Source organism: Triturus cristatus, chromosome 5_2, assembly GCF_964204655.1.
Source record: "Triturus cristatus chromosome 5_2, aTriCri1.1, whole genome shotgun sequence".
Lineage (NCBI taxonomy): Eukaryota > Metazoa > Chordata > Amphibia > Caudata > Salamandridae > Triturus > Triturus cristatus.
In genome coordinates, this window is record NC_140588.1 from 424,869,797 (window position 1) to 424,892,035 (window position 22,239).

General features: G+C 40.6%; 1 long non-coding RNA gene across 2 annotated transcripts in view; it reads left to right on the plus strand.

The window, feature by feature from the left end:
• LOC146823099 (uncharacterized) overlaps window positions 1-16,144 on the plus strand; it is a 340,269-nt gene extending 324,125 nt beyond the window's left edge. The window contains exons 3-4 of one of the 2 annotated variants that reach the window (XR_014962139.1): window positions 13,411-13,613; window positions 13,914-16,144. This is a non-coding gene — a long non-coding RNA (uncharacterized LOC146823099). The remainder of the gene's footprint in view (window positions 1-13,410; window positions 13,614-13,913) is intronic. The other variant, XR_014962138.1, reaches the window with a different exon arrangement.
• The last annotated feature ends 6,095 nt before the right edge of the window (window positions 16,145-22,239 follow it).

Genomic DNA, 22,239 nt, shown 5'->3' on the forward strand with positions numbered 1-22,239 from the left:
CCTTAAAACTCGCCTCTTCCTGCGAGCCTATGTGTAAGGCTGTACATGTACATTTCCATTTCTGTTTTTGTTAGGCGCCTTGATACCTGCGGGTTATTGTCTTGCGGTAGTGGTAGAGAGAGGAGGTGAGGTAAAGAACAAATGGTGAAGTAATTTGGAGGTTAGGTCATAAGACCGAGATGTGATGAGAGAAATAAAGCAGCAAGAGAGGTGTGAAGTAGAGAGACAACTGAAAGTGATGTAGAAGGAGGTGAGCAATAGAGAGTTAAAGAAGTGTGGTAAAGAGACAAATGAAGTTGAGAGTTAGTTGAAGTGGATTGATAGGCCATACTGGTTCTTCAGCCAATTGTATGCCCAGGAAGTTCTGAAGAGAAATCTGAAATATATTGTCATTTGGACAGTTAAGTGCACATAAAAACAATAAAAATTAATAAGAATAGTTAGAAAGTCCATTAAAAATGCTCCTTACTAAAACATCTGAAAAAATAGGTTTTTTTGGACTCGACTTTTCAGACTTTCGAACAAGAAGGTGGCAAAAGTAATATTGGAAATTATAGAGTTGAGAAATTAGTATGTCAAAACAGTGTCTATAAAAAAATCATTGTAACGCTTCTTTTTCTTTATAAAACCAAATGAATTGGGGTTTTCAATTATCCATTTCCCAAAAGGAAAAATATATAAAACCATCTTCTTTTGTTAAGACTGTTTGTAGACTGATAGCAAATGGTCTGGAAATGTAATGAAGAGTAAAATCCCAGCAAACTGAAGTTGTAGAGAATGATCCACTATACAGGAAGTAATTAAATAAGAATTGACTATTACCTTGGAAATATGATACTGTTAAGTGTCAATATTTTAATTTACTAATTTGAAGAATATATTCTTGTTAAAGAATATATTCTTCAAATTAGTAAATTAACATTTTCTGATATGTGAAAGGAAAATATGTTGCAAAAAGATAATTAAAAAGAGGGATTCTGTTGGAATACATTTTAATATGAAGATAGATGAATCACAACAAAGTTGAAATTATAAATAAAGTTACAAGAACACCTACATTGAAACGGTAATAGAATAAACGTCCACATTCACGAACAATGGATTATGTTTAGCATATATTTTATATTATTCTATTTATTTCAAATTAGAATGAAGATATAGGAATGATACTACAAATCACAGCTTTATCCATTTTGAAATAGTCAGCAAGATGAATAAATTGTGAACATAATGATAAAAGGCCAAAACTTGTATTTTAGAGTAGACATTGTGGGCTAAATGTATCCAACGTTCACGCAGTGAAGCAAGCCATCTCACGGCACTGAGTGAAAAAGAAAGGGAAAGGGTAGGAATGCACCTTCTTTAACATTATATGCAATATTCCTGTCCTTACCTTGCGCGGGCAAACTTCTGGCTGCCTAGCGCCAATGCAGGCACCCTTGTGTCATGGTACAAGGCTGCCTGCATTGCAGGCAGGAATTGTTTTTGAGCAGGAAGGGACACCTTCCTGCACAAAAACAATCCTCAGAGGCATATGCAGCACACATATAAAGAGGAAAAACAAGGAGAAATAAAGATATTTCTCCTAGTTACACCTCCACTGGTGAGGCGTAGCATTTTGAGGCATTCCCAGATCTACCACTAATGGTAAAACTGGGAATGCGCCAAAATCCATGGATGGATGCACGGAAACACCCACGCTCCACCCATTGAATGCATAGTTGACCAAAGCCATGCAGGGCCACGCAAGGTGGCCTTGCGTGGCTTGATAAATCTGACATTGGTGTTGCGTCGCCATTGCGCCATCTTGAATGGTGCAAAGGCAACGCATCACTATTATAAATCTGACCCTGTGTATATAACATTGTTGGTGTCAACTAGCAAAGATTAGCCACGAATTAGGTTCAATTCTAACCAATAAGCAATTACTGGGAATGTTTTGTGTAGCGAATTTTGGCTAACTTAGTGCAATATGAAGATAAAAAAGAGCATGAATGAAAATAAACTGTGAATGCATGTCAGATTAAGTCATGTTCAGCATGTGCAGCATTTAATAGTTGTCATTTTAAAGTACTAAATGATTAGGGGAATCAAGATGGTAAATCCTCCAATACTTATTTAATTAAAAATAGGTTTAGACAGATATATGAATCCAGTACCCTATGATTCACATCAGCTCATCAAAAATCCAAATTATACGATTAGAATTATTCACACTTTCTCAACAGGCGGGTACCGTGCTGGACTGGCCTTTTATGTAGTCTGGCCATACCGGACTTCCAGGCACTAGCTTGAAAAGGCCAGTGTGTGGCCTGTTTTTTTCTTCCTTTTGGTTCCATGGGTCGTGAATGCACCAAAAAACAACAGCACGGGTGGGTGGGTGAATCCTAAATGAAGATTAAGTCTACCATACCAAAACTGCAGGGAACTGACTGTCATAACTTATGACATTGCTTGTGACCTTGTTGGTCTGACAGTGATGCAATGCGTCAGTGGGCATAGAATCCAGTGCGCAAGGCGGGCGCATGCCCCTCTGATGGGATGCAGTGTGTTTGATTAGTGCCCTTAAAATGCAAGGCATTTTTGGTCAGTTAGTGTTCTTGGAAAGCCATGCACCAGGAGAGAGCCACTATGAGGCAATGCAAGGTGCTGGGTTGGTACCCCGTGATGCAGTGAGGGTCAGAGATCCTGGGATACAGTATACAGAGTTGGAAGCCATAGTTTACCTTCCAGAGCCATAAGTTAATGCCCTTAGAATGCAGTGCAGTGTGCTGGAATAGTGGCCTCAATTTGGAAAGACCCGAGCCTCATGAACTCCATATGAGAAATGTACACTCCAGCACCAATTAAATGCTTAGTCGAAGCGTACATGTTTCAAAACAACATCAATTGGCATAGTCATGTGCGCAGCAAACATTTTGAGGTACAAGAATTGTGTATGCTGCAAACGAGAGCCGAAATTCTATTTGCCAAACTTAAAACATTCACATCAGTTTAAAGGCACCAGGCAGAGTCAATTGCATCTCACCTGTCAATACATCCATTGTCTAAAATCTTTGCATTTTCAAAGTTTGCAGTGAGAATTCTATATATTATATAAACCCCAAATACATGTTCTTGAAATAAATAACAATTCAAGATATATTTTAGAAAAGAGAAAACTATTTTGAACTTTGCAGCTTTAAATTTCTTCTGTAATGGAATTAGGAAATTCTCCGAGGTTATTATGAAATGCTTCGTGGTTTTTTGACTTTAACTGAAAACAAAGTTTGGTAACCAAGCAATGGTGTTCGCTATTAATGCAGCTAATGTTCAGCTCGTTAATGCACATTATTGTTGTAGCCTGCATTACGAACGAACTGTGCAACCAGGAGACTCGTTGTGTGTTTGGGCACGTCTGGGTCTGCGAGCAGCGTGGAAATGTCAGCTGCCACATAAAATGTAAATATACATGTCCAAACAGTTCTCCAGCTACATTATTTCAGTTATGCGTTATTTCACACAAAGACTTTATAGATGAGATATTTACCTCAATATGTCAACTCGAAGGCAGCAATTTTGTCCACTGGAGTGCCCCGACTTGCCAGTGACTGTTGGTGTAAGGTTAGCCTCTATTAGTATAGCTGGGCGTGTAAGTGACTGTCCCATCTGCATGTTTGGACAGTGCTATATCTGTGCTTATGGTTTTGGCCAGGCTGGCCGGCCTGGAGTTCTGTCCTTCACAGCTTCATGTCTTCTTGGTTTCCCAGCTCCGATGGCTGAAAAAGAAGCTGAGGGTGTGCACATCGAGCTGGGGAGAGAGACGTGCACTCTGGGAACAGTCACAGTCCAGTCTGTGGACCCAGAGTCCGTCTATTTCACTGCTAACTGAGGTCCTGGCTTTGTTGAGACCCCATGGCAAGCTAAGCTCCCCCACCCAACCCTCCCGTCAACCCCCAAAAGACACCTAAGGCTCAGAGACTGTCATGGAAAGAAGCACAGGCTGTCTGTTCACACTCGCCTGTGGAGTCAGCTGGTCCTCGGACTTCATCAGGGACTTTCCAAGAAGATTCAGGGCCTAGGGAGTTTTTCCACACCCTGAGAGTGGTCTCAAGTATGGTGTTCACCCCCCTAGTGGATAACATAGTATGCATACCCCTGGAGGTTGGCTTGATGGGTGGCAATTACCCCTCAGACCAGAAACTAAACAATAACCCAGAGAGAGGGACACTGCTCTCTCTGTACCAGCAACTAGCCAGAGAGAAAAACACCTGGAGCCAGATTTATCATTGTATGGAGCTGCCCTTGCATCATGCATGGTGTCACAAGGGCAACGCAATACTTAAGTCAGATTTACCAAGCAACGCAAGGGCACCTTGCATGGCCCTGCGTTGCTTGGTGAATCTGGAGTATCACAAGGAAGCACAAGTTGCTGCCCTGGGAATGCGTTCCATGGGTGAAGCATGGGTGTTCACATGCATTCACTCATGGATTTTGGCACATTCCCAGATTTACCAAGACTTGTAAACTTGGAAATACATCAAAACGCTATGGCGTCCCTAGGGAGGCACAGTGGGGAAAGATATCCCTATTTGTCCTCGTTGTTTCCTCTTTCTAAGTGTGCTGCAATCTGCAGCACACTTAGAAAGAGGGAAAAGCCTCTAAGGATTATTTGTATGTAGAAAGGCATCCCTTCCTGCTCAAAACAATCCTGCCTGCACCATGGCGCAAGGGTGCCTGAGTAGGCACTAGGCAGCACATGAGCGCCAGCACAGGGAAAGAGCAAGAATGAGATAAAATATAGTAAATATGGTGCATTCCAGCCATTTCCGTTTGATGCACCACAGAAAGTTATCTTCCTGTGTTGTGCTGCATCAAAGTATGATAAATCTGACCCTGAGCTGCAGCTGCCATGACGGTGCAGCCGGGAGAGACACCCTGTGCACCTTAACTGACTATATTATGCAGGAACCCTGAGAGGAAAGGCCTCTCTCAACAGCAAATTACATGGGGCAACTTTCAGCCATTGAAGCCCACAGAATGCTGTTCTTGCAGGTTCTGCTGTACCCCTCACATTGTAGTCATGTAAATCCACACAGTGACCCACTGCCACTGAAGCAATGCACAAGTAAGATTGTTCGCTAACTTCTCTGCTACTAGGAGAGGCTCAGAGACAGCTCATAACGCTCAGTGATCTGTTTACTCAGAACCCACCCGCACAATGGTGTGGACCATTCCATTCATTCTTTATCTTTCCTCAGATCATCTGTCGAGTTCCTTCATCACTACAAACTTTACCGGTTCCCCTTCACCTCCAGTGCATTCACATCTGGCCTCCCTCCTTTGGCACCGTTGCTCCACCCACCAGAAGGCCACAGCCCATCTACCCTGAAGGAACTGTGGGGAAACAGGAGTGCACTCCTTAGGTGGAAAACTCAGGCTGCACCGTCAGCACGTGAAATCATTGTATCTAGTTGCCACCCATTCATTTATTCTTCCAGTCTAAAAATCCTGTTTAAGAGGTTCTGTATTGTGTTGGTTATTTAGCCCACAAAGAGTGACTCTGGTGACAAGTGTTGTTTCTCCAGAGATTTCTCCTGCCCTGGTTCACCCATAACTCTCTCCTCTACAAGTATTTCTCTTCATTACAGTAGCAAGGCGCACTCACTCAGTGTGTCGCCTAACACCTTGCTGAGCAGCACCAAAAGAGGCAGCAAGACAGTGTCTCTGAGCCTTCATTGCATATGTGTTGTACGGGGGTGGTAGTGTCCTAAAATAGTTGAAGTCCTCAAGTTACTTAAGATAATCATTGCTTTTTCACTTAATAGGGATCACAATAACCAACATATAAGTTATTCTGCCATACTCAATAGGTAACAACTAGAACTCTGTTTCTACCATCACTGCCAAAATGCATTACCCCCTCATCTAGGTGCTACTCATCCAAGTCATAGCATAATGAGGCAATCCGACTGGATGCTTTACCACGCTATAAGATCAAATGTCCTTAAAGTACAACTTTCTTCTATGTCTATTTTTTCAATAAATTCTCCCCTCCATCACTTTTGTACCGTTTGAGTACATTATTGGAGGTGTATGGGATGGAGGGAGGGTAGAGGACTGGGACCAGGAGGACTATGATTCAGGGTAATAGTGCAGTCTAGATAAATGGTTAAAGCCCTCTTTACATCTAGGGATGATGGAACTTCAGATTCTGAATGTTCAAACACAGGAAGGATAATTACTTGTGTTCAATGTCCTTTTAAAAAACAGGTACACTCACAATGTCTGTTCTTAGGTCTTGCCTAAATGCACCTTTAGCTGTCTTGCCAGACTTATTTTTTCCAGTGAAAAATACCATACAGAAAATACATACATCTATCGGGGTTTCCAATCAACATTCATTCACCATTGGTCTGTTGACATGTCACTCAAATTATACTCCATTCCACCCCTTGGATGCTTTTGCTTTGAGTGACTACATTTTCCCCTTGCACATGTACAAAAACGCATAAAAAAATTGTTTCCTAAAATAGTAATTGTTAGACATTTGCGCTTCCCAATGACTGATAGACTCTATATATAGTAGGGTTACATCAACTATTTTCATAACTCTCAAGACATTTATTGCACATTAACATGTTTATCCCTCACTATAAACCAGCTTTGGTATATTTATGTATCCTAAAGGAAATTAGCATAAGTCATTAAAGTAGCTAGAGAGTATATGAAGATGTTTAGGTTGAAGCCACCCCCCCCCACCCCCCACAGCATTGTGATTGACATTTCAACCACTTGTACCTGACTTGAGAGAGCCCTCTAGAAACTACTTGTGGAGTAACATCTCCCCTATTGGAGTGTTGTACAAGCACTGTCAGTCTGCAGAAAACACTCCTCTCAGATCAAAGAATTTTGCAGGTGATCGGCATCCTTCCTGAGCTCTGCCCCTAGAGGGATGTCAATAAGACAGCATTAACAACACTGTATGAGACCCTCCTGTCTCCAAAACATAAGCAATCAAGATAAACTATGTAATTGTGTATCACTTACCAGTAAATCAAAGTTCCTATAAACAATAGGATGTAATCACAAACGTTTTAAAAAAGTCAAGAAATGTATTGAAATCTGTAATTTGGACTCATTATTATTAGCCAGCTTTGGCAAATAATTGCTTCTATGGAAACAAGCACAACTAGTTAAAATAGAAAAAGTGTGTATGCAGATTTTTATACTAAAGCCACATTTTTCTATACTTTTGCATTTGACAAGGAGGGGACATCTAGTAACGACTGGGGGAACTGCAGCTTCATGAAAGGATTACAATGCATTTCCATTCTACTTTTGAGGGACACCTGGTGATGACTAGTGGAACTGTGGGTTGATGTAAGAATTTCAATGCGTTTGCAGTTGACTTGTGAGGGTAACCTAGTAAGGCATTGTGGAACTGCACCGTCATGAAAGAATATCAATGCATTTGCATTTGACTTGAGGGACACCTTGTAATGACTAGTGGAAATACAGCATCAAGTAAGAATTTCAAAGCTTTTGCATTTGACTTATAGAGGCACACTTAGTAAAGACTTGTGTAACTTTCGCCTAATTACAGAATTTCAATGCTTTTGCATTTGATTTGTGAGGGACACCTAGTAAGGGCTTGTACAACTGCAGCTTCATTTAAGAATTTCAATGCTCTTGCATCTGACTCGATAGGGACACCTAGTAATGACTAGTGGAACTGTAGCTTCATGGAAGAAGTTTAATACTTTTGCATTTGACTTGTGAGTGACACCCAGTGACAAATTGCGGAATTCTACTTTATCAATGCTTTTTTAGAATAGCAAAAGTTGATATGTACATTTTTATGTTGAAGCCTCACACCCTCAGCATTGTAAAGGACATTTTAAGCAGTCACAATAACTTGAGTAACAACATGTTATGACAGCATTGTGACAGACTAGTTAAGCAGCTGCTTATAACTTGAGAGGTACATCTAGTAAAGTTCTGAAGGGCTGCAGTCTTGTTAAAGACTTCAAACAGTTTATTTCTGACTTGGAAAGGACATCTAGTAATTACTTGAGGTAACTGTAGCCATGTGAAAGACCAGACCAATTGGCTTTGCCAAAGCTTATTTGTATTCAGTAGCTTTGTCCGTCAATGTAAAGATTAATCCTTTTTGAGTGTCTATTATGAATCAGTATTAATGCACATCAATGTTAGCATTGCCCATTTTTTAGTTATTAATAAATCATCTACCTCTACCCAGTGAAGCAACATTTAAGGTAATTTAGTATATCCTCAAATATGTTATACTGGAGGTCATAGAAAGTGCATGACAGGAGTGCGAGTTATAGTAGTTTATCTAACCACAAGTGGTGAATTTCAGTGTATTTTAGTCTTTGTTTTGGAAGTATAACTTCACTTCAACTATGAGGTTCACAATGAATTTCTCAGTTTTAAAAATAATTTATAATATTTTTTAGGTGTTTTCAACTATTACATCACTTTTATTTAAAGAAGTAATATACAGAGTAACAGAAATGCATAGCAATGTAGAATTAAGACGGTGTTATTAATCACATAATATTAATTAGGAAAAAAAGTTCATTAATCAATTATATTCATAGTACATCAATACATTCGGCATAAGGATATTCATCATTAAGATTTATTTTAAAAAGAAATCAGTGGTTCCCAGATGGTTTTTGGATGCTGTCAGGCCCGTCATTTTCTATTATCGTGAGTTCCATTTCACATGGGTCAATACATTGATTGCAACATTCTCTTTAAGTCAGCAGATTTTTTTGAAGTCAGAATTTTACAATTTGGAATCCGGCAAGAATTACAGCTACAAAACGATTCCAGCGAATCTGCGTGCAACTAGGTCAGAGATGTCAAATATTAGTTTAGGAGTGGGGAGAACTGTTTTGCCCAAAAGTCACTATCCTTCAATTAAATGACATTTAGCAGAGATGTGTAACGTGTCAGCTTCTTCAACCGAACAATGGAAACATTTAGAATAAGATCGGCAGTGACACAAGAACAACCTGTTTAGAGTATAATATATACCTTGTATAAATTTATGAAGATGGATTTTAAGTCGATAAATATTTAAGAATGGCTTTGAGTGATAGTCTGTTCTATAGCTACCCTATCAACTGAATCAGCAGTCTTAATGATGATCAGTTAGTCAATTGTATATCACATAGTTGTTTCTATTGGAGCAGGAAATAGTTAATTACAATAATTGCCTTATATTCAGTGGAGGCTCGGTTTTTTATTTGTGCTATCAGTTCTAGACTAATAGGGGATTTGCCCATAAAGTATTCTTGCATTTGTAGATACTTAAAAAAATCATTGTACTGAATAGAATATATTGTATGTAATGTGCCAAAAGAATGGAGCATTAGTCCTGCATATAATTGTCCTAAGGTTTGTAATTTCGAGTGAGCCTAGGCTTGAACAAGTGCATTGTGGGAAAAACTTGGGAAAATGCAGTATACTATAAAGATGTGTAAAGATTGCGTTTTGGGAGCTGTAACTTATTTGAAATAGTGGTCTGGAACTGATATTATACGGATGTTTTGTATCTTAATTTATTTAAATCCACAGGTTCAAAAAATTCTGGAGCTGGGGCTATATCACTATACAAATCAGTGAGTGACCATATGATAAATGGTAAGCCAGTAAATTGGGATAACCTTTTTGAATAAAATGCCCAATAGAAGATTGTTATATATGGGAGAGTCAAGTAACCTTTGCATAAAGGTTGTTGCATTTGAGTGATTCCTCACATTGGTTTCTTGAACTGACAAATAAATTGAGACCATATGCTTTCAATGTTTTTGAGAAAAACATTCAGGATTGCAAGAAGGAGAACACAAAGAAGACATAAAAATGTTAGGAGCATAAGCATTTTAATGACGTTGCATCGCTCTTGTGTCACTGCATCTAATAGAGTCTATAATTGTTTTGGAACAATTTTGTAATATTAGCAGATATTTGAATCCCCAAATACGTGGCTGTTGTTACATATATACTATGATCGATAGGTGATGAATAATTATATAAAATGTGGGTCTTGTTAGTGTTAAGTGAATACCCAGATCGGGAGATAAAGATTGCGACATCATTTGAATGCGCACTAATTTTGCATGTGGTATCACTAATGTTAAAGGAGATGTAGCTATTAACTGCTGAAGTCTTTTGATTGAAGGTTCTAAATAGAGAATAAACAATTGAGGGGAGAGTGGGTAAATCTGCAGGTGCCCTCTCACAATTGAGAGTTTTATCAGACAGGGAGACCATGCACACCACCATTGGATTTAGATGTTTATATAAAACTTGTATTCTTCTCATAAAACAGGACCAAACCCATGTAGCTCAGAAGGCACCATAGGAACTGCCAGGTGACCTTGTCAAGTGCCTTTTCTGCATCTAACGGGATCATCCTGGTAAATACTCCCTGATCGGATGCAATATCCAAACTTTTGACTGCCATATTTGTGTGTAGCGTGGTGTCTTGTGACACAAAGCCGCATTGCATGGGGTCAACTCACCTAGGTATCCATGGGTAGATTCGATTGGCTATGATGTAATATATATTTTTGAATCTATATTGATTACTGAGATTGGCTGGTATAATCCACAGCTCAGCAGTTCTTAATTCCTTTTTAGGAATACTGCTAAGTGTCTGCTAGAAATGTATTTGATGTTTACTATCTATTGAATTAACCAGCTGTAAAAAAAAAAAGGTAATAAAACTGATATGTATGTTTTCTGATTAATTAATCATTATAAGATAAGCCACTCCAATGCAATTGTTCCAGGAATTTCTCCACCTGCTCAGCTGACGTGCACATATATGTTTGAGATGTATATGTTATCTTAAGGCTTGCCAGCTCCTGAAGATGAGGCTGTGCTCCTAAATTGTGGAATTTAGGAATTATCTGCTTGAATTACCAGCGGCATTCCACAGTATGATGACAGAAGACAGATCTGATGAAAATGTATATTTGACATCTTCAACAGATTATTTTGGTTGTGCAGCCTAGTATACCAACTGCAGAAGAATAAAGTGCCTGATATAAACAATAAAGGCTCTGGAATGTAGAGTATTGCGCTCAACTTTAGGCCTATTAATTGGGAAAGCGATGTGCCCACTGGATTTGACAACCAATGTCCCATTCTTGAAGATCAGGAAAAGCTCTCTAGAAGAGTTGTATTATAAACCCCCTGGGATCATCCCCCTCTGCCCCTTCCGCGACCCCAAGGACATGCAAATTATTGTGCCTTTTCCAATTTTACATGTCTTCCATAGTATTGAACAGGACCTGTGGCTATTTCTGTTGATCATCCACTCACTCCTTTATGACAACGGAAGTCTCTTCAAGTTTGCCTTTTAATTCCTCCATTTTAGCTAATCGCCCACCAGTTGAAGCCATTTGTTTTGAGATTTTGCATATAGCTGCTTGAGATTTTAAGTTTGATGTTGGTAGACAAACTGCATCCTTTTTATTTTCCTCTCTGTGAGCACATATTAATTCATGAAATGCTATGAATGATGGTTCTTCTGATTGTTACTGCTATTATGATCTTGAGAATACAAAGCACCATGAGGACCTTTAGCCTTTGGAAGAGTTAATTACTGAATGCTGAGATTTAGATAGTTTGGGGGTGGGAGTAAGATGATGAGCCATAGGTCCCAAAGTGCAACTGTTTCAGGTATTTGATCTACAATCTTATTTTGCTTTTTTCCCCTGTTGATTATATTCCTCAGTCCCAGGCATTATGTTCTCCATCTCAGCACCCCATGACTTCATAGGATCTGTGAGGTTTGAAATAGCAGCTTTATGCAACGTTGACTCTAAATCTGTCTCAGAGTTGAGATCTGAGACTTTCGGGAAAGAGAAAACAGTCTCTTATCTTCCAGTAGCTTGGTTCTGCATGCTCAAGTGTTGCTAATGTAAAGATTGTGTCCGCCCTCAGTTGTGGTTGTGACTGAACTTCAGAGAGATTATGAAGCCCATGGCCAGTTACCGCCGCAGAGCAATAAGGAATAAGTGGGATTACCATTATCCTGCACAAGGAAATCAGGTCTGTTTGCAAATGAGCATGCGAAGTCTGCAGTGCTTCATCTAAAGGGAGCGATCATGTGTTGCCAATAGTTACCCCGCTTGTGCAGCCACCATTATAATCAATCATGCCAAAGGGCCTGATTCACAGAGGTAAACTAACACTTTTGTGTAAGTTTATGATTGTTTGCTATTCACAAAGGGATTTATGAATAGTATGTTTACGAGTGTGGAGTCTCCTCACATAAAAGGATCTGCCCGGCTAGAGCTTGCCTGCCATGACCAGCCATCTCCACAAATGAGGCAAGCAATAAAGCAACTAAGATGGAGGCAACAAGCACCTCAAACACCCCGACCTATGCAGGAGATCAGGTCGGAGAGCAGGGCCAACTCTAGGGCGGAGCGACCGGTGCCACTGCTCCAGCGGAAAAGGGCAAATTTACATAGCCTCCCTGCGTCACAGACCCGTCATCACACTTACTCATTCACGCACACATTCATTGGTGGGGCCCATTACACCAACACTCACACGTCTCACTCGTGTCTGCACACAGGAGGGAAAGCAGCGCAGGACATGTGGGGTACCTTGTTACCTATCGGGAGAAAAATTCTTTACATTATATACATTATACACATCAGTACCTATAGATTTCTAACTTTAACATCAAGGCACTCCACCACTTGGTCGATGGACCAAATAGTTGGACTGGTTGATGGTGATTTAGAACCAGCTAAAACACATTTAAAGTTTTGAAACCTTTCGGTTAACTTTCAATACCTTATTAAAGAATCACAGACTCATTTCTTATTAATCAATGTTTAGTTTATCTAATTAATTCACTTTGTTAGTGATAGAGCGCCATAAGATTCTGAAATTTGTAGGGGTGCATCATATTCACCGTTAGCCAGCACCCGCATATTAATCAATGTATGTTTAGAAGTGCCATAGAAATGTATTGCTGTAATCATTTAACATAGAGGTGATTAGAAATGTAATAATGCTTCGTGAAGATCAACGTTGTAAGTTATCGTGAATGTATTCAATAAAACGAATAATCATTAGTTTTCGTACAACTCAATGTATTAGGCTAAACGTGTGCCATGTTAAAGTTCTACGTGTAGGTTGCTTATTCACGCATATGAAAATAATGAACTAATGCTTAGAGTGTGGTTTAATAGAGTGTTTAATTTTTGTAAAGGCCTGATCGCATGTATGTTAAAGAGAAGGCCTGTTCATTTCTTATGTTAGCTAATGTTGTAGGCCGAAATTGATTCCCTTGGTAAAGGCTTGGGTTGCAGAGAAATTTAAAATCTTAAGACGTGAAATGTTTCTTCTCTCGTTCTCATGTTTCTGTTGCAGGTGCAAGGACATTTAGCTCGTTAGTGAGAATAGGTCTTTGTCTAGGAGTTGGATGCTGTGGGAAGCCAACAGGGGAGTGCATTGGAATGTGAAGAAGATACTTCTAGTGCGTAAGTTGACTGGGACCCAAGGTCAAGCTAACCGTCGTCGGATGCCAACCGTGGACTACAGGAAAAGTACTGGAGGAAGACCTGGCTGAAGAGGTGTGCCGAGGGGTGTGTTCTACGATTTTGGGGTTTTGTATTAGGGACAGTGCCCTGTGGGTGGAGCAGATGAGGTTTAGATGGGAAGCTAGAAGGAGCATCTTAGATCGAGCTCTGACTAAGTGAATGTACTTGTTAGGAGGTCTTCACTTCTGACACCTTTTTCTCGATTCTCTTGCCTGGGAGGGAATGCTAAGTAAGGATGTCACCTTAGAGTTAGTGTAGGGATAGAAATGTTTCCTTGACCAATAATTCCTAAAATTGACATCAGCCTAACAATTATCTTTTTAATGCTTTTAGAATCTGTAATTCTTTTTGAATATTGGCGACCATTTCCAGAAGAACCCGTCAACCCACACCATAAATCAAAAATTCCTTCGGATGGAACCGTCCTTATATATTCAAAGAGAGACCCAGGTAAGTCCAGGAAATCTCCCTCTGCACAATGCAGTCCCCACAATTTAGCCAAGGACCAGGCGATCGCACCAACGAACTAACAATCCAGCAAATCGACTCTTCACACCAACAGCCTAACAGCAATAAGGAAGGAAGATGGTACCCTGTTCTAACCCCCCGTCCTTTTATACTCTTTTCTCCTTAACGTTTAGGACAATGTGCAACAATTTAGGAGTAGAAGTGTTCTGATTGGCTAAATCCTCTGAATTTTGTAATACTTTTCATATTCCCAGGTTTGCCTGTCTCCCATGAGACCGGGCATGACATATCCCCAATTGTATTCTTTTCGTAGTTTCACAGGCGAAAGTTCAGAAGCAACAACATGTAAACCTTTGTGTACAGGTCGCTATTTTCATCTCAGTCATTCACACTAGTTGGGTCTTGGCAGTCCTCCACGTTCCTATCCTTGACAAGGAACATTATGTCTTTCTTCGGAGGTCGCCTGGAGATCTTCAGAGCCATTCAAGTCTGCGCAGTAGGCATCGCAATCACATGACGGTGGCCACTTCCGAACTCCATTTTAAGTACTGCGGCCTAGTAGGCCCGAATGCCAACTTAAGCAAAAACAAACATAAAGGTAATCAATATATGGAAATGAAGATTCTAATGTTTAAATCCACACTAATCCCAATATGTATTAGTATTTTCCTAGCTTGTAGCAACATTTAAAGCAATAATACTCACCATTCTGCAACACTGGAAGCACAAACCATCACAAAAGCAAAATAAATCATGCAATTCTCTATTTTAACACATCCTACAGTTAGTTTGCGTACCATAGCTAATCATTTAATTATTAGCCATGCATTTTAGCATTTTAGTCCCACGTGTATCTTGTGTTTATTGAGGTGCAGGAGTTGGCTAATTATAACACTCCAAAGCAAAACCAAAGGAAATGATGGACGGAGTGTTGAACATTGCAAGCACTCACCCCCAGTCAACTGATCTGGGTTTAATCCATCACCGTTCTTTAGCCCACTCTGCCACCCCAGTTCAGACATGGCCATATGCAAATCAGTCTGACCCTGTGCCTCATGGGAACAGTCCAGCCCGAACTGCCAAGCCATGTCTTCCCTGGACCGGAAACAAGCTTCCTAGGACCGGTTTCTGGCATTTCAGCCGTCTTCAGCCAGGCTTGCTTGAATCCAGTGGCAAAGTGAGCAAGGGACTCACGTCTGAGCATACCCTGCCAACTTATGGCAAACAAAGCAAAACCAAAGGAAATGATGGACGGAGTGTTGAACATTGCAAGCACTCACCCCCAGTCAACTGATCTGGGTTTAATCCATCACCGTTCTTTAGCCCACTCTGCCACCCCAGTTCAGACATGGCCATATGCAAATTAGTCTGACCCTGTGCCTCATGGGAACAGTCCAGCCCGAACTGCCAAGCCATGTCTTCCCTGGACCGGAAACAAGCTTCCTAGGACCGGTTTCTGGCATTTCAGCCGTCTTCAGCCAGGCTTGCTTGAATCCAGTGGCAAAGTGAGCAAGGGACTCACGTCTGAGCATACCCTGCCAACTTATGGCAAACAAAGCAAAACCACACAATTAGTACAAGTTAATATTTAGAATGTTTACGTAATTAATATTATCATGCAAAATAGAGAAGGTATACAAATTCTTTCTTTACCTGCTCCATCACTACCGCACCGGGTGCTGGCTTCCTGGGGGCGCAAGTTTATTATGTCTTTAAAGCATCTGTTGCAGCGTTCTTTTCCTCCGGCAAGTACTAGGCCTCACAAAAATGTCAACATAACTCCTGTGATTAATTATCTTCCTTGAGAGAGAACAGCATTTTTATAGTGGAGGTTTTGACTTGTGTGAAGTTAGTGCAGAGGGTTAATATGCCTGCTGCAAAGAATGTGTACCAAGTAGATTACAGAGTGGATATATTGTAAACAGATCAGCAGGTTACTGCTTTTAAAAGAGACATCCTTTTGTTACTTGCAATGTATAACTTAAAGTCCTAATATACAACAGTGAGCTAACAACTTTCATCATAGAACTGCATACACACTGCAAAATATAAATTTGGCTAGATATCAATTCTTATTATTAAAGTAAATTCCCAACTATGCTGTTTCTTTTTCTACTCTTAGTTTGTGCTTCTCCACACCAAGCACTCTTAAACTATACTGCCTACCAGTATGGATGATATGTGACTCCTACACTTTTAGTCCTTTGGCTTATGTAACATTTCCTATACACTGATTTACACTGGATGATTGATTGTCTATGTGTAATGTGTGTGTAATGCAAAGTGCTCTGACACCCTACATTGGTATGAGTGGCGCTATATAACTAATTCAATGCATCTGAGAGAGAGTGGTTATGGAGACTTGGTCACTGTTAAAGGGTGCTAGTAAGAGAATCCGTGATGGAGGTGGTCATTTGGGGGGGTGTCAAAAACATAGTCGCACAGGGCGCCACCAGCACTAAAGCCGGCCCTGTCGGAGAGCGGCACAAACAAAAGTAGGTTGTTTGTTCCAATCATAACTTCAATTTAACCGTTTTTTCCAGTGAATTTCAGAAGTTTTTTAAAATGTAACTTCAAAAGAATTATGTGATGTAATCATAACATTAATTTAACAGTGATGTTTGTCTAGTGAATTTATGTTTTTTTAAACATAAGTATAATATTTTATGTATGTTGTGAACAAACTGTACTTTAAAAGTGAACATTCATTTCAATGGTTTGTTTAATTATATATTACTTAAACATTTATTAAAATAATAACTATGGTTAGTAAATGGCATGCTGTATTGTCGTTTGCAGCAGAAAAGCTTCTGACGTGGCCAGCCAATCAGAGCTGAAGGCACACTCAACTTTGGAAGAGTGAACCCATAATGGCCAATGGGAGCGAAAAGCTCCTATCTTTAATGAGGTGCTTTTGTTTTTTAATTTATGCCCGTGGACAGTCTGCAGGTCCAGGTTTGAGCACCCTCTGCTGCCTGCGAGGCCCCTCACAACATTGTTGTGACACCAATGCCTTTGAAAGCTACTAAACAGAATTCAGTTCAGCAGTTTTCTTCTGTAGCAGAGAGCAAAGATTCCTATGAAAGTTAAAATGGGAAATGCTGCCTTTTTACCACTAGTCTTGTAGGAAACTCAAACTATCAAAAGTAAGATAAACATGGTAAATGTGTGCCAAGTTTTGTGCAGTCATAAAACTGCACTCGGGTTACTAGCAAAACAATGACGCTGCCTTCCCCTTTGAAGATATGTGCATGAAACCTGAGATGGCTAACAGGGCCTAACTTCCAAACAGTCTGAAACATTTCATGCAGATGTATTAAACAGCACCAATGTTATCAGGACATGAACATATTTTGCCCCTGTTAATGTTTCCTCTCTTGATGGATCAGCACACAACTTGCCATACCCACAGATGGCTAAACATGCCAAATATCTGCCAAATGTCATGTGTATTCTTTAAATTATTCCACAGTTATTGGAGAATGGACACTTTTTGACACTCCTTTTAACAGTGCCCCCTTGATGCATACGTACAAATGTAAAAGTACCAAAAGTAAGCTAGACTTGTTCGACATCTGCCAAATGTCGTGAAAATTCATCAGAGCATGCTTAAGTTATAGGCAAATAAAAAAACATTTTTCAATTTTTCAAACGTCAAGCTATCTCTAACTTCTGTAAAGAATTTTGTGCCCAGCATTTTCTAACAGTAGCTTCTTGAAAACTTGTGAACTGATTTATACAAGACCTAGCAAAGGTTCTTCCTTGAATGAAGTTCTACTTTTGTGTCAAGTTTGGTGTAGTTCCATGTTTCCATACATTTTATCCTGTCACAGTCCTTTTCCGATTTTCAGTGTTTTTCTTTACTGTTTCGCCTCTGTGTTTTGTGATTTAGTTCCATGTGGATCAATACATTTCTTGAGCATTGCTTGTTGTGTTGCTCATTTGGATACTGTGTTCTGTTGTTGCATTTGGTTTTGGGATCTATAAAGGTTGTCTTTGGCAGTTATCCCCCATTGTAACACTTATGGTCATATGCTTAGCGCTAGTTGTATGTATATATGTATGCAATATATATAATGAGTGAACCTGGCTAAAATGCTGTGAATGCTTTGGCTAGAGCCAGCGGTATAAAACCCGCGGTCTCAGTTGTTCTTGGAGGACAGAGGAGGTCAGGTCAGCAATAGAGCAATGGAGTGGAGAGTCATGGTGAGACGTGCAACTCACAATGGGGCATATTAACTACAAACGGCGATAAACATCGCAAAGCGCGCTTAGCGCTATTACATTTATCGCCATCTATCGCTGGAATTTATCACCGGATAGCGCGTTATTAACAACGCGTTTCTCTAAGGCGATAAATATTCCAGCAATAACGGCGAAATGCAGGAATATCGCTGAAAATCCAGCGATATTCCTGCAGCGATAGGGAAAACCTTGATGATTGGGAGATGTGGATTCAGCCATAGAATCCACCTCCCATCATATGTATGGCTAAGTCTGGATTTTTGCAGACGTTAGCTTACGGCGATACCCGCGGTTAGCGCAGATTTTCATGTCGGTATTGGTATCCTGGGCCAGCTTGATAATAGGGAGAAGTGCATTTGGCGATGATTCCCGTGTTGTTTTGGGAAGAAACACCTACTTTGCATCTCATTAGAGATGTGAAGCGAGGCGTCGGGAAAACGGCTAACATGCGCTAATGCATGTTAGCATCGCCTTGTAAATAGAGCAAAAATTTGATCTCTGCTTTTTTGGCTTTAAATTAAAAGCCAATAAAGCGGAGATAAGACCCTTGATAATATGCCCCAATGACTTTTTCGTTCTGTTCAAGTGCTACTTATGTTAAAATCACCACAAAGCGCCCTTCACCCTTGTTAGGTTCCTTTTGTGCTTGTAAATAATAAGTTAATAAGCTCAAAGTTTTTCTTAGGACTGCTGAAAGCCGAATTTGCCAAACACTAAGGCCACTTAGATTTGATTCCACCTCATGCCTCTTTCTTCCACCAACTTACACTTTCAAATTATTTTACGCTTGAAAGCTTTTCTATCCCTGCTTTCCCTCTTTATCACTCACTGTTTTTGTACCTTTTTCTTCCTCTTTATAACATGCAACCACCTGCCCTGGGTTGCTTCCTGGGAAGCAAGATAACTGTAGCACAGACTAGAACAAGCATTTGCAATGCAACAGGTCTCACATTTTGTTTTAGAGTTAGAGCTATTGGCCTTGTAATGGAAATGTTTTTTACTTATGTGTTCGCCAGTGCAGCTATCCGATGTTCAAAACTGAGACTGATAAATGAGTTATATAATTGGGTGGGAATAGTGCATAGTTAATCAGAAAGAGGCAAACAAACCCGGCAATGTTGAACGGAACTGTAATTTATACAAATGGAGCAAACTGTAGAAAACATGACCAGAAGAATGCAGTTTGAAAAGACCATAGGCTTTCAAGGGTCCCAGAAGAGGAGGAAGCAAATGGTAATGGATTAGAGGCAAGGGTAAACAGAAAAGGTGTTTAAGATGCTGCAATGACAGCATTAGAAAGAAGCTTGGTGTGATAGCTGAGAGCGCAAGGGGTTAATAACTGTCCGAAATGGGCGCAAATGAGATTCTGCTAATGAACAAAAACACAGAGGGAGGGATGGAATTGTTTTAATTGAAGAGGCAGTGGTGCAGCTAGTGGCAAACAGTGGTGCATCTAGGGGCAAAGGGAGGGGAGAATGCACGCAGAGAATTTGGAGGTACAGTATCAGAGTGGAAATGGCGAGGGAAAAATTAGGGCGGCATAGCAGGAGATCAGTGGAAGAGGGTCCGAGCGCAGCTTGTACAGAGGGAGTTACATGAAATATTACTGCAGCTAAGGTCCTAGTGTGTCTCATTGTATTTAAAACCATGCACAGATTCCTCAAGCAAATAGAAGGACGAGTCTTCGCAAAGAAATGCCGTTGGAATCGGAAATGGACATACCAGTAAAAACGCCTGACATTCCCAGTCCCACAGGGTGGAGGAAATAAATAATGTACTGATCCTGCAACAAACTTCCAGTCTTATGATTAGGGTTGCCAGCTCATTATTTTGTTGTCCCAGACGGTACAAAAATGAACAGTCACCGAAAGCCATATTTTCTACACTTATCTGTGCATACTTCGAACAGCAAATATAAATAAAAAGCACTTTTAATTGTGTTGTAGGGCTGCCTGAATGATCCATGACTGATAATTAAAGGGAACAAAGACAGAAAAATCACATTACAAATGAATACATCTTTTTTATTTATAACCGTTTTTAGTGTCAACACGAGGTCTTGGCAGGCTCTTTAAACAACACATGGATGGCATTTTTCTTTTGGCAACCCTTCTTTATATTTTCATCTAACGCATTCTCACACTGCGGCAGTAAATGTAAAATACAAATGTAAGGAATAGGCAGAGTGGGGGGCCGGGGGTACTGTAACAATAAAAAAAACTAAGCCTTGGTAACCAGTTTACAAAGTTATGTAAATATGCAAATGGTCTTTACACACCTGTGAAAAACTCAGGTGTGCTGGAGATAAGACTCCAGACACAGACACTACCTAGCCGAGCCGAGCCCACATCAACTTGAGGTGCAGCAGCCCAGGCTGAGACGCAAGACGGTGGGGTGGGGGGGGGGGGGGAATTACAGGGGGGAAGGGGCTGAAGTTCATGTAGCCCTATAGGAGTTGCGCGCCTGATCAGAATCCATTTGGTACAACTATGTGCTAAAATGTCAATTTAGCTGGATGGAGCTGCCACATAATATTCAACATAGGTTGCGTTTATTGCTTAATATGCTGCACAGTTTACCTTTGCTCGCTGCATTATTTGTACTTTTCTTTTCCCCCTAACTAAATCAATATTGTCAACTTAGTCCTCCTCTGCTGCATGCTTACGCCTGCCCTGCCCCGAGATGCTGTCCCGGACAGATGTGAAAAGGGGTGGGCGTGGTGCCTAATTTGAGTGCCGGTGCCCGAAAGCACTGCTCAGAAGCCCTCTGTCGGCACTATTTAATGTCCGTGCTCCAATAACCAAAGCTGTTGAATGCTGAGTCCACATCAGGCACTTCCTGCGCCTTTATCTCACTCTTGAAGGTAAGTGGATGGGTCAAGCTTATCTGGATGTGATAGTGGACAATGCATCTTTTTTTACGTCTGGAGTAAGAGATGCAAAATAGGTTAGCTCTTTACACTCATGCGATGACACTATCAAACCTCACCCTCGAGGCAAGCATTTTAGCTGAGGCCACAGACAGCGTGGCTCAGAAGCGGCAGGCAGGGAATTGTGTTTAATGTTGAATTTAAGGCGTTTGTCCTGAGGGACGTCGACTGTTGTGCAAGTGGCACTTTACGGTGTCTGGTCCATACATGCCAACATTTTAGGACAGGGACGTGGGAGATTTAAAATTAAAAAATCGGGAGAATGAAAATTCCACATTGTCTTCTATTGTAAAAAATGCAATTTCAGGCGGGATACAGCTACATTAAAGCAATTTTTGGCTTGAAAAATCGGTAGTCTCCCGCCTGAATCGGGTCTCTTGGCATGTATGCTGGCCTAATCTCGCCAGCTCATGTTTCCCCCCCCCCCCCCCCCCAAAAAAAAACAGCATGCTAAAACATGTCTCCCTGTAACTGTTAAACAAGCATTTACAATGCAATGGTCTCGGCATTGTTAAAGTTAGAGCTATTGGCATTGCTCATGACATTAATTTTGTTTATGTTTTTGTTTTTAAAACATTTAAAGAAACTGCCATAACAGAGGAGCCGCCACTGAACAGTAAGAACCTTAGAAGGGGAGTTGAGGGGCGCATTATTCCAGGGTGAGAGGATTTTTTATGTTTTCATTTAATGCATACACAGTTGACGACCATCGCAAAAAAGTAAGCATGCATCTTTGCATAAGCAAGTCCACTCAAAGGAATTATCAAAAACGCTCTCAGCTGATAACCTCGACTCAATACAACACATTTACAGAGGCTGGCCAGAAAAAGCGGAATAGAGGGTGTAGAAGAAAGGGGAATACATGGAGAGAGGAGCATGATAAACAAACCTGGAACATATTGTGCACTATACAATAGCTCTAGTCACAGAAACTAAGCCAGGGGGTGTCCAACGTAGGTCCCAGGAGGGCCAGATACAGGCAAGACTTTCAGGATATCCACCTACAATAAATGTACA